General features: G+C 41.8%; 2 protein-coding genes across 2 annotated transcripts in view; one reads left to right on the forward strand and one right to left on the reverse strand.

The window, feature by feature from the left end:
* Positions 1 to 13,083, reverse strand: part of LOC145445474 (uncharacterized) — a 142,026-nt gene that overhangs the window by 108,775 nt on the left and 20,168 nt on the right.
* LOC145445449 (uncharacterized) overlaps positions 1 to 13,083 on the forward strand; it is a 197,959-nt gene that overhangs the window by 6,315 nt on the left and 178,561 nt on the right. The window lies entirely within an intron of this gene.

A 13,083-nucleotide genomic window follows, 5' to 3' on the forward strand; every position in this document is an offset into this window, starting at 1 on the left:
AACAGACCAGAGACAATAACACAACCCCTGCACCAAGTCCCGGCTAATGTCGAAGGATACCTCATCCTCATGTGTACCACACATAAGTCATATTTTAATGACTACAAGCCAATAATTCACAAGCTTAGTTGTGGTGGTGTGGACCACATTCTAACGCCCATGTTACTCTAGCCCAGTGCTTTTCAACCTGTGTGACGGTTCGCACTTGTGCGAATGAAAAAAATTGCAGTGCGAATGGCGAAGGTGGTGCGAATAGTGCGAATGAAAATCGTTAATAATTGTTAATTTTTTTAACGTGGAATAATTCAAATAAACCTAATTTACGGTCAGTGTAACTTTTGTAGTGGTGACGCAACTGTAAAAACTTTTTAAACTTACGACGTACCACTAATCGTAGCTCTCACAAGCCGTATAGTTAATTAATATTTTCGCACTATAATTATTGCGTAAACAAAAGTACAGGCCTATCAGCCCGTCTGAGCCTGCGACAGGCTGCTAAATCGACGTCAAGTTGACTTTCTGCTCTCTTTCGCTAAGCAATCATCATATTTTCGTAATAACTGTTCGATTAGCGCAAGGCACGAGGATAGTAGCGTAAATACCATCATTACAGACTCACATTTGCAAGTTACTGTAACGCAAATTGTAACCCCTTCAAGTGTTATTAAAGTATGGACCGCAAAGGGTAAACTTTTGGGTCGTCACGGTGCCTGACCTATCTGTTAATATGTGTGTATAGTTGTTGAATTGATTGCAAAAAATCCTGAGATAGTTTTGACATATCCAAGGCCCATGAATACGTAAAGTTTTGGCCAACAAACCACTGATAAAATGCGGTGCCAAAAACGCGGCGGCGGCGTCAAAACCTTGGTCGAAAAATGACCGATGCTGAATGGCGAAACCTTTCGATATGGATATGCTTCGTTGTCGGTACGGAAGAGTCCTGTTCTTAAATGAATTCCTTTTCATGGGTGAGGCTCGGTTCGTTAGATGCCACAAAAACTCAGATTTTTGTGGTAGTCTAAAAGCAGCTTTACCGTTTTTAAACTGTTACGAATTCTCAAGTTAGATTGAGCAAAAGAGTATCGTGAAAGTATTTGCTCTTCTCATAAACTCGCGAGACTGAAATTGAAGCAACGTATCATAAGGTAGCGAGCTCTAATGTGCCTACTCTACTTGATACTTTCGCACCTTATGTTATAAGACATAAGGCAGAAGCCTTAACACAAGTATGTGGGTTTTCACCCTTTCGACAAAATGGAGCCTCTGGGACCTTTGTGTCAGCTCTCAAAAACGATTTCTGTCAGCAAGGATTTTTCACTCGCGAAAGATATACTGTATTTTGGATAGGAGTGCAGAACAGATTATAACACCTGGCCATCCAAGCACTAGTAGACGTTCTTGTACAAAACCAAATAACTGGTTTGGCCGAGAATGGTTTCATGAAATAGTTTAAATCAAAACGATCGAAAAAAGTTGCCTTTTTAGTGAGACACTTGATAGCTTAAGCTATATAGTAGCCAATCTGTAGCAATTCTGAACAAAAGGTTGTTTAGTATTCCCATCTTCTTTTTGTATAACAATTTTCGATTAGTTTGTGCGAATGAAATTTATTTTACAAAAAAAGTGCGTATGGAGCTCAAAAAGGTTGAAAAGCACTGCTCTAGCCTGTTGAAAACCATCCTATGACAGCAACTGCAATAAACGTCGGGTTACCTCTATCAATTACTAATGCCGGGAAATACTGCATGTGATGGATACGGTTTTCTGATTCACCTGTGATACATTTTCAGTTGCCATGATGTGAATAGTGGTACAATTTTAGTTGTAATGCAACAGCATAGCCCACATTCCATACAAGATGGTACAACGCGGCTGTTGAATAGGATATGGTAGTCAAAGTTGTTGTCGCTGTCACTGCAGTAGAAATAACACAATGAATTTTCAGTTGATTACAAGTAGTATTAGCGACTTCCCAGTCATGTCAAAATCCAAAAGTGGACTCGGACAATGAACGGCCAAGTGCAAGAGATTAGTGGTTTAAATATTTTATTTTGTTAACGGGTTGTATATTTTGAGCACTGAATTTTGAATCTTTGAAATCGCAAGATTTATATTGGGGATTGACGCAAATTGACTACTGGCACAAAACAGGTTATATCATTCAAGAGCACACCCTGTTACCAACGTTACTGTGACAAATGCGCCACTCCACCCACGTAGTTTTCGAGACAATTCCTACATCAAGTGACGCAAATCTTTATCATGGTACCTCAAATTCCCTACTGTGACTTTTAGATCTCAGGAATGATAAGGATATGACCAGAAGAGCCGCCGACACCCGAGGAGAAAGAGGCGGACCAGCGAGCCCGGGAGTCCCGCTCAGCAGTCCCACAGAAGGCATCACATCGCCTCTATATCCGATCGCCACCCCAATATAAGATCAACAGTGGACATCCCGGCACCATCCGCATAGGCACCGGTGAAACTGCCTGCACCGAAACCAGAGGGACATCACCGCCACCCGTGATAATTTATATTTGTACTTGGGAAACCTGCAAATAAGTGAATCTGCCCGGAAGACGACCCCTTGTCTCGGTCATTGAACTGAATATTTATGGAAAGTGTGCTGCAATTTGGAACTCTAGTCGGAGATATCACCCGTACGGTCAACAATAACTACAAACTCGCAATAAGTTTCCCAATTCCACTTGTGACGATGCTAACACAGGCTTCGCAGTTTTCTCATTTCCTGTGCGCCACCGGCCCACTGCAAAGTGTCCCCCAAGCATCCCAAACCAACCTGAAGGTACTAAAAGTACTCGAGCAGGTTGCTTTGAAACCTGACCAGGTGTCGTATTCTTTTAGCAATTGTAAAACGGTAGCCACTCTCGAAATTGCTGGTTTTTGTGCTTATAACTGATATTAAGCCTCGCTTACTTTTCGAGAATATATAAATTCAATGGCTGACATTATCGTTACACTGATTCTGTTTTGACCGGTCAGCGAGAGATTGATAACCATGTCTCAAAACTCATCCAAACATTACAAAATCCGAAACGCAGTAGAAAGTGGCATAACATCAGAGCGAGCTAGAGTGAGTTGTGCAAGTAGGCAAACCTGAGTACTCAAAAAAAAAAAATCCACGGTACTTAATTAAACACCCCTGGTCAATATAAAAGTGTGCCTTATATTGGAATTATAGCGGCCATAGTATTTTGCTAGTGGCTACACCAGAGGTCTCAAACTCAAATGTGCTCGCGGGCCAATTTCCTACTTTTTCATGGTGCTGCGGGCCGCAGCAACAATAATGGGGTAATTCAATGTATTTCCAAGTATAGGCCTTATTTGACGGAACCTTGCAAACTCGTATTCCATACGCATCGTGAAAATGTGATTTAGTATTGTTAATTCACGCTGGCACGACAAACATCTCATTTTTAAATATTTGAATAAAATTGTTGCTGTACTTGGCATAGTTTGTCAAAATAATTAGTTGTAGACCCCATGCGACAGTACAAATGCATCAGGACATCGTAAAAGCTGGCGCGTCATAATTTTGCAGCTAGAGGACATTTGACGGACCATAATTGAAGGTAAAATTTAATAATTTTACAAAGATTGTTTTGATATCAGAGCATTGGAGCAGTATAGCCTAATCCGGGTTTCGGGCATAGACCTACTCCTGATAACTAGGCTACATTGATCAGATCATGTCATTACGAAAGTCAAATATAATCAGCGTTAGATTTACCTTCGAAATGAAACAAATAGAATACAACTTGACCATACCGATACGGTGGAAATGTTCAATCGCCGAAGATTCCATTGGTGTTACAGGCAAAGCATAGGCTACGACTACTTGATACTCGCCACATTAAATTGGCGATAATAACATAAAAAGATACCCAAGATGACACAGAATGTAACCAACTATTCATCCAAGGGGCAACATAATGCCAATGGCGGTGGCCACACCGACCTGCTTAGATATCTAAATAAGCTACGCAACGCAAGATACGAACTTTTGATATTTAACTGTTTCTCATACCAGTTTGATAGTTTGTTGCGTTTGTGATTGTACCAAGTCACGGCATTCCGAGTCACAAAAGTTCTTCCCTGATTGTAACGTTTGACGCGACGAGCATGATTATGAGTAATCCTACAGAAGATCGCGGCGAACTCCAAATCACAATCTTCAGTCACGAATCATCAACGTGTCATCATTTACCATCATGAACAAGCAATGCCACTTAACAGATCATCTTCCACAGCGTGGTAACTTTTGAAAGTTATGTAATAGTGAAGTTCGATGAGCTGTTTCAAGCTTCTGGAGTAGCTTCAGAGCGAATTTTAAGTCCTCAAATTAAAAAAGAAATTGGTAGTTAAATATTGTCGAATACTTCGAAACACAAAATGCCGTCGCGGACAGCACAAAATGGTCGTGCGGGCCGCATGCGGCCCGCGGGCCGCGTGTTTGAGACCTCTGGGCTACACCTTGGTATGGTAGTTCTGTCACTTTTTACCCCATTGTATGAGCAGGTGTATCCAGTAGTATTTCACGAGCTAAGTAGTCAATTATACAAAATATCAATAATTGTGTTGGAATATTAGCACAATGCTTGACCCTTACTTTCTTTGCACCATTATGAGTGCGCGTAGAACTAGGTCTCATAACTCGATCCTTTATTGGCGACAAACTCATTGTCCCTGAATTATTGTGACTCAGTATTTCTGCATAAAGAGCTGCAGTTTGGAAGGCCGCGTTGAGCAAGCATAGTGCCTTAATTACGTCATCACAATCGCTAGCTACTCGCTATATACTGTCCACAGAATGATGCAATGGCAACGTGAGTGCCGAACGTTCATCGTGTGAGAGTCAACGTAATAGATGCATAACATCGACGCGCTATTTGTCTACAGGGGCATCTATGTCCGACAGTGGCTGGTGTGAGCAAAGGGAGCGACGCTACTGTGCGTTGTAACCTATACCCAAATAATTTCGTGAAAACGTACTTGTCACTCCATGTCCACCCTGTGCGACGTGCGATAAAAATTCTAGATTCGCCCCAACTCTTATAAACGCGAAAAGCAAGCAAGTAGAGCGCAAAATCTAGCGAAGCAGATACAGCGAAAATGAGACCCACTTGAATAGGTATCTCAAGTAATGAAAACCACCTGAGCACCTTGAAAGGACAGAAAACTTTGGCGAATACGTGGAATATTCTACCTTATGGTCATATCCGAATGCACGAAAATGTGGCTGGCCTCGGGATACGGCAATACCTTGGAACTGATATTTAAACCACCCAAATTCCCAAATTAGCTGTTCCCAAATTCCCAAATTAGCTGTCAAGCTAATCTAAGTTTTCATTAGCTTTGCAAGTTAACTGCAAATTGCCTGGGCAATCTACTTGATATCATAACCAGTGTCGGGAACTATATGCCGCCTTTAGTTGCATTCATCAACGTGATTGCATTCTACTCGCCCCCCGCAATGTAAAAGACGTAGTATACCACTCTGGACCAAGAAGTGAACACCGAGCAAAAAAATACATCCTCCGCAGGGTGTCGATCGCGCACCGCCACGTTGATCACGGCTGGCTCATACCGACCGACTGCGCAACTCCAGTCTATAAGCAACACATCTGTTGCCAATCAGTGTTGCCAATTTAGCGATTTTGTCGCTAGATCTAGCGATTCTTCGTTCGGTTTAGCGACAAAAAATATCGATCTAGCGACTAGCGATAAATCTAGCGACTTTTGAAAAATATTTAGCGATTTTTTAGCGATTTTTTTCAAAAATATTTGTCATCGATCAGTTTTGAGAAGCAAACCTCATGCACGTTCACCATCTTTTATGTGCACCCCAGCGTCAGCACGGATCGCCGATTTGTATTCAGGTCGCGTGCATGGAAATCAACGTCTCTACTGACTTTCTTGGTCATGGGAGCGAAGTTGGCCATAACTCTTCCAGTCATAAAAATCGCTAAATTCGCCAAAATCATGGCCAAATGACCCCCAATACGAGCAATCACTATCATGCTTGCCCAATGAAATTTGCTATAGGCTACAAGGTCCTATATGTGAAGTAATTCTTTATGCCCACGCCGGACGAATATATAGGATTCCCCCCTTCAAAACTGAAACTACGAGTTACAAGATAACTGAGAAAACTATTGTGCATCGGACTTTTGACACCTACGCTAGGCGTAACTGTACTGTAGCACTATTCGCACCAATATCGAGATCCTGCATGGAACTTGTTCAAATCGACGTCCCCCAAATTGGTCGAATTCAGAGTTTTATATTTGCTTCACGTCAGATTAAAAAAAAAAATATAAACGATTACATCGCGTACTTTTGATACTAACACAAGATGTGACAACTCTCTAATTATATACAATTGACCAGATGGATGGACAGGGAAATAGAAATCTAATTGGGTCGATGGTCAGCCGCTATAATAGTGATATATACTTAGCGGGTTGGCCCCCCTAGGTTGGCCTTCCTATTATTTTCTGGAGTGCACGTCGCTACTTATAGTGGTCGGCAAACCCGGTGCGAGTCATGTCGTGTTCAAGTTTATATATAGTTCAAGTATTCCCACCCAGTTAAGCGAAGGCAAGCACCTTTCCGCAATTGTATCAGTATATTGCATCGAGCAAGCTCGTATATCTAGGTAGGTTTTCACTTAATTCCCAATCAGCGGCAGTTTGTGTCACGCCTCTACATAGCAGTGCCGGGATCAAGCCACCACCCCCGAGTCACGAGTCAACCCGAGCCATCGCAGACCTTGACTCGAGTCAAGTCAAGCCAATCGTTTTTCGAATGTGACTCGAGTCAAGCCAAGCCAGTCGATTCTCGGGGCTGACTCGAGTCAAGTCGAGCCAAGTCAAGTCAAGTCACGAGTCAAGTCACAACCCAAGTCAAATTGCCCTTTCGAGGTATGAGGCGTGACTACGTCACTGCATTTTGCCAGCCGTCCGAAACACAGATTGAGTGGTCATTGATTTTGAACAGATGAACGAATATAGAGTCAAATATACACGCAAGTAAGGCGCCGCATCGCTCACGCACACGTAGAACTAATAAACTACATAAGTAATTGCACAGCCGCAGTTTACAGTTACCAGCCAAAATAGAGATACGAACCGATAAGATGCAATACATTACCCTTGTGCAAATTGATATGACACAATTCGAGCCTGCGCCAATGGTTGAGGACTATATAAACTAATTGCGAATTCAATTTCAATAAAACAAGAGGTTTGGTTAAGTTAAGAACCCAGAACAGATATAGAAACTCTGCTATAAATTACTTTACTATACTATAGTTTACGACAACGTATGTTGTCAGCTTTGATCACTTCGTTTGCGATCAAAATATTTGTGAGCGAACAATGGAGGCTCAGTAAAACGCACGATCATTGAAATATTGGTCGCTCTCACGGATTACACCAGCGTTGCGCGAACAATCCGAACAAAGCCTATCTAAGATACAGTGATTTTTATCGACACCGATTACTTGATGACTTGAAATTGACTCGTGAATTCCGCTCCGAGTCACGAGTCAATCCACATCTCTGATACGCCGAGTCAATTCAAGTCAAGTCACTTTGGCAAAGTGACTTGAGTCAAGTCAAGCCACACGAAAAAGTGACTCGAGTCTGACTCGAGTCAAGTCAAGACTCGAGTCATCCCAACACCGCTACATAGTACATAGTTAGTGGTTATGACTGCAAACCTGCATGGTCAGGGCTCACGCAGAGGGATCTGGTTTGTTGAAATGTACCGCATAGTTCATCCCTTTGTAAGATGACTGACATGAATCTTGCGTATTATGAACTCGAAATGTAATAGGCTTACCATATAATGACCTCCTTTTTTGGGAAATCGAAGATGTCTTCCGATAACGCCTAAAATGTCCTCCTCTTTGGTAATTCGCCATTCTTTATAGCTTTGACAGCCAGGCTAATGGATAGACACAACTAAAAACGCAATAAATGACGCGAAATCTGCAATGCGGATGTGCGGGTGGGTCTTTCAACAACTTAGGGAATTAATTCAGATTTAGCGACTTTTTCTAGCGATTTTGTTTCAAGATTTAGTGACATCTAACGATTTTCGACACCAGTTATAGCGATTTTTGTCCATCCGGGGTTGGCAACACTGGTTGCTATCCCCATTAATTCAGACGTATATCAACTACTTCATCGCGTACGGCTCCAACGCACACACCCTGTTGATTCTGAAAGCCTATGGCGTAGACGCAAGAGTGGTTTGCAACTTCAATCGATAATTTCACAACCGAGCAGACCCCCTATACATTTAATACAGGATTCCTCGCTCGTGGTACGACATTGGCTTAGATATTGAAGTGAAGCCGATCACTCTATGGTTTTTGATGTGGCAGGCCCCATAACTTGTGCTTATATATTTGCGCAAAACAGATAACATTTTAACAGGTAAGCAGCTCTCAACCCCGAATTATCCCGGTCGTGTACCATATATGTAGGTGATGTTAGGACTGCCATACGTCCGGAATTTTCCTGTTTAAACTGCGCCCGGGAGGAATCTCCAAAATATGCCTTAATGTTCGAAATTTTGGAGTTCTGAAATAGGCTCAAAGTGCTTTCGTAACTCAGCGGAGCCGATAATATTTTGGGGCAGATTTATGCCATTTGAGATTCCTCTTCGCGCTGCGCGCGATTCAGTGTCACATTCATTGATCCGCCACCCTCGCAAAGCATGCGAAAATGGATCAAAATTTTACAGTAACACATGGAAGAAGTAACATTATAGACCGTTTTCAGTCACAAAATTTACCGACCAGATGCGCATAGAAACCCGAGGTATTTCATAAGGCCCCAGCAGTTACATCGACATGAATTATTCCGATTTACTGCACGAAACATGCGAACTGTATCAATTCTTTTTCGAGTAAAAGCCAGCACTGCGTTCAATGTTTTACACACCAACTATCCGTGAGGTGACTCTCGTGGAGCGAATCATTACTTAACATTTCATATTTTGATCGAAATATGCTGGGCAGAACAGGTACTGCCTCAATTAGGCACACTATAGTTCCATTTTGATGTTGAGAACTGATTAACCATCCCGTTACAAGTTGCAAGTATACTTAGATACATAGATATATACTCGCGTCACGACGATCAATCCAAGTTAAAAGCTACATTCCTAATAGAAAACGAGCAATCGGATATGCGGAAGTTACAACCGATTTTAAAGAAATTACAGTCCTTACACATAGAGGCAATTTTCTGGCTGAATACCCAGTACATGTTTGCGGACTAATAATTTGTACTTTAATGTTCAATAATGCCGCGCGAATACATACACCCACAGCGTCATCGCAAACAATCATCAAGTCAGTCGTGATGTCCGTATCAGGTCGTAGGCATCGCAGGTCTCGAGCCATATTAATTTATACGACAAGAGTATTACAGAGGTAGTCAAAGTAGTCAAGAAAGCTACTCAAGTAGAAGTAGAAGTAGTGGTGAAAAAATCTACTCAAGTACGAGTAGAAGTACTTCTTCCATAAGCCACCTAAAACTACTTGATGCAGAAGTAGAATTGACTGACCTCAAATCCACTCAAGTAAGTAAGTAGTTTTGAAAACAGTCTTAATTCGTTCGCATGGATCTGTCAAAAGCTGCAAATTGAGCTATCTGGAAGATGCAGAGAGCTTGATTTGTATTGCTGCATCTCAGGAGGTATCAATTTTCGACAGAATAAGCATTCTTTCGCATCATGGGATTCAAATTAAAGTATTGATAATTGCTAGATATCGAAACAGTAGTTTCAAATGTTATGGTGGGCCATATTTACTGTGATGAAATATTTAATATGGCCGATATTGCGGTGTGAGCAGAATCAAGCAATCCGGTATCTAAATAATATTCACGGATACTTTCGCGAAAACATATCTGTCAGTCCAAAACTACTGTGCGCGAAGCGCAACTAAATTTCTGGGCTTTACTTGACTTTTATGAACATCAAATGTTGGTACTACTACTGGTCACCCCGTATCGACTGTGCGCGAAGCGCGACGAAAATCATGGGTTTTACTCAAATTTTATGAAAATTAAATGTTGCTGCTCCGTGAAAACAGCCCCGAAATTCCTCAGGCTATCCTCCCGTTTGGAGGATTAAACTACTTCTATTTGACAAACTGAAAATAGCGAGAAGTAAGTAAGTAGATCACAAAATATTTCGAAGTAGAAGCAGAATTAGCGAAAATCAGATCTACTTGAGTAAGTACCAGAAGTAGAGGAAAACCACTTGAGTACTTCGAAAACGTAGAAGTACTTTGTCACTGACCACCTCTGAGTATGCGACGCATCAACAAAACTACTTCTTATCAGACTGCTGTACCTTTTATTCATATATATTTTTGTTTAACGGCTTCGACATGTATTTTACGTTTTGAATCCCAGACGAAACAGTAGCCATGCCTATCACAGGGAAAATGGATTCCTGTTAACAAATGTTTTCAAGATTCAAAACAGAACATGCCCGAACAGCAATATGTTTGTATCAGTAGTTCACTGACAATCTCGGTATTAGAATCAGTCTGTGCAGTAGGCCTATATCATCTCTTCCCAGGCGGCCATTTTGTTCAAGCGAGTTTATCAGTTTTTTTTGCAGTCGCGAAGCGAAACTATCCCGCGATCAGTTGATTCGAACGCATCCTGAATATTACTGACTCCAACTTCAGCCGCTTCGAACTATTCACACATTCCACGCCGCTGTTTTCACACTATAGAATCAATACCAACTTAGTTTAACAAGAGTCAAGGATCACAAGTACGCCAATAAAATCATTGTATTTATTACTGAGAAATAAATCGCTTAACAAAAACAGGCAACTTATCATTTACCAACTCTAGCATATATTACCAAAAAAAATTCAGGTATTGTTGATTAAAAATCCTTGAGTCCTTATTATCAAAAATGTTATAGTGCGGTATCGGAATCCATTCGCGGGCTGTACTAAAGGCAAATCCATTGTGATCACCCAAAATAGAACATTTATACTTTGGCATAGTGTGAATTGAAATAGGATAGACAAACAGGACTACCAACTTTCACCCAGTCAGATTTCGAGATGATACGCACATTGATTTGAAACAAGTATTGAAACCACGTAACTCTATTCGCGAATTGGCTTTACGTTTGTCAAAGAGACTTTCAGCAATAGCATCACTATGACATCTCAACATTTTAACACACAGGATTTAGCCCCGTAAATGTATAGTAAGATGACACTTCAACCCCCGTCGCGATGTGAACTGCTTATCGCAAATTTCACAGTTAAACTTTACGCTGTTGATGCCGTGGATCGTCATGTGGTTTTTTAACTGATATTTACGGGCAAACTCCTTCCCACATATTTCGCATTGTTCATTTCTGATTTCGAAATGCGTCGCGAGGTGTCGGTTCAGATCGCTACCTCTCGTAAAGGTCCGAGCGCAAATCAAACATCGATGTGTCTTCAAATTGTAGTGTGTCATTAAATGACCGGATAGAGTTGATTTGCAGTTGAACTGTTTAGCGCAAACCCAGCATTGATTTGCTTCGACCTTGTAGTGACTTGCCAGATGTCCGTCGAGTCGATATCTCCGCGAGAACTGTTCGTCGCATAACTGGCACCGATAACTGTCCATCTCTGCGCTTAATATTTTGAGGTAGAGACACTAGTAGATTTCTGATTTTCGACAGTTCCTCTGTTGCTACGGCACTCCGTGTGCCCCCAGTTCAGACTGGGCAGACTCATTTATTGGCCGTTCATCATCAGTTTATATCTTATTTTTTCCGGAAGAGAGTGACACTTGACGGCTAATTGTGTGTGACTCCTTTGCACAATGACACATGCTTGTATATTCATGATGTGGTTCTATCTCATTTCAAGTATCAATGGCATTCATCAGCAACCCCTAGAAGTTTTCAGAAAGCCACAATATTACCCTCGATACTTCCATTCACTATTCACCATTCTGCACCTCAATAGCCAGATATTTAATTGCAAACATTGTCTCCTTCTGACTATAGACTAATCCACAAATGGATTCCTATTCATCTTTTATTCAGGGCACTTGCATGAATGACACTTCGACTAGTTGCGCCCCTTGTGAGCTTTATCACCCCCCCTGTCAATCAACCAGCACTAAAGAATGCTTGATATAGGTGTCAGAGAAGCGTCGACAATAATAACCAGTTTGTATCAATATTCGAATGCCCCAGCCGAAAAGAAATCAACTTTGTCAATGCCTAACAACTGAGGCCTTGATTTCTATTTTTACATGGGGCGGTTGGAGGCGAACGGCCAGGAATTGTCAAAACCTCCTTCTTCTGAAACGCTAAAACCCGACCTTCCAAAATACACAAACTGGACACTAACGCTCAGCTACAAATCAACGAGCCCCAGTAACAATCTGTAGCATGTAGCTTAGGGTCGTCAAGTTCAATCGAAGTCGCGGGCCAGACTCGGACATTTAGATCACTCACTGGCCAGACCAGTCAAATGATTACACAATATTACCAACTCCACAATATGTTCACTCTTGCACACCCTCCGAATCGGTCGTCAGTGTTTGCGATCCGCCCCCGACGATGACTAGAAATCACAACTCCGCCGTCAGGCGGGCCCAATGCGGTCCAAATAAGCATACTCGATATTCGCTACCCCGAAGGAAATTTCATCAGAAGCATTTCTCACCACAAACCCAATAAAGGTGCCAGTCAAAACACGCACATTCTTTAGCAGCTACACGCGTGCGTGAACGACACAACACAGTCCCGCGTCCATAATTAAGTTCTATAACCGGTATTTAATTTAAGTTGTATCGACAATCAATCCGCCCTCAGGACGGCTTAGCAAGAGAAATGACTCTGAATGATCAGGCGATCGCTCTCACTCCGAGAACTCAACCCGACTCGCGCTGTGTCCCGACTAGGGGCCTGATCATATTCTGTTTTTGAGTAAATAACATATAAATTCAGTTAAGACCATGCTCGCGTGGATTTTCATACCTTTGTTATCATTAATTACCCAATAAT

This window comes from Botryllus schlosseri, chromosome 8, assembly GCF_051294905.1.
Source record: "Botryllus schlosseri isolate E-star chromosome 8, Bs_hap1, whole genome shotgun sequence".
Lineage (NCBI taxonomy): Eukaryota > Metazoa > Chordata > Ascidiacea > Stolidobranchia > Styelidae > Botryllus > Botryllus schlosseri.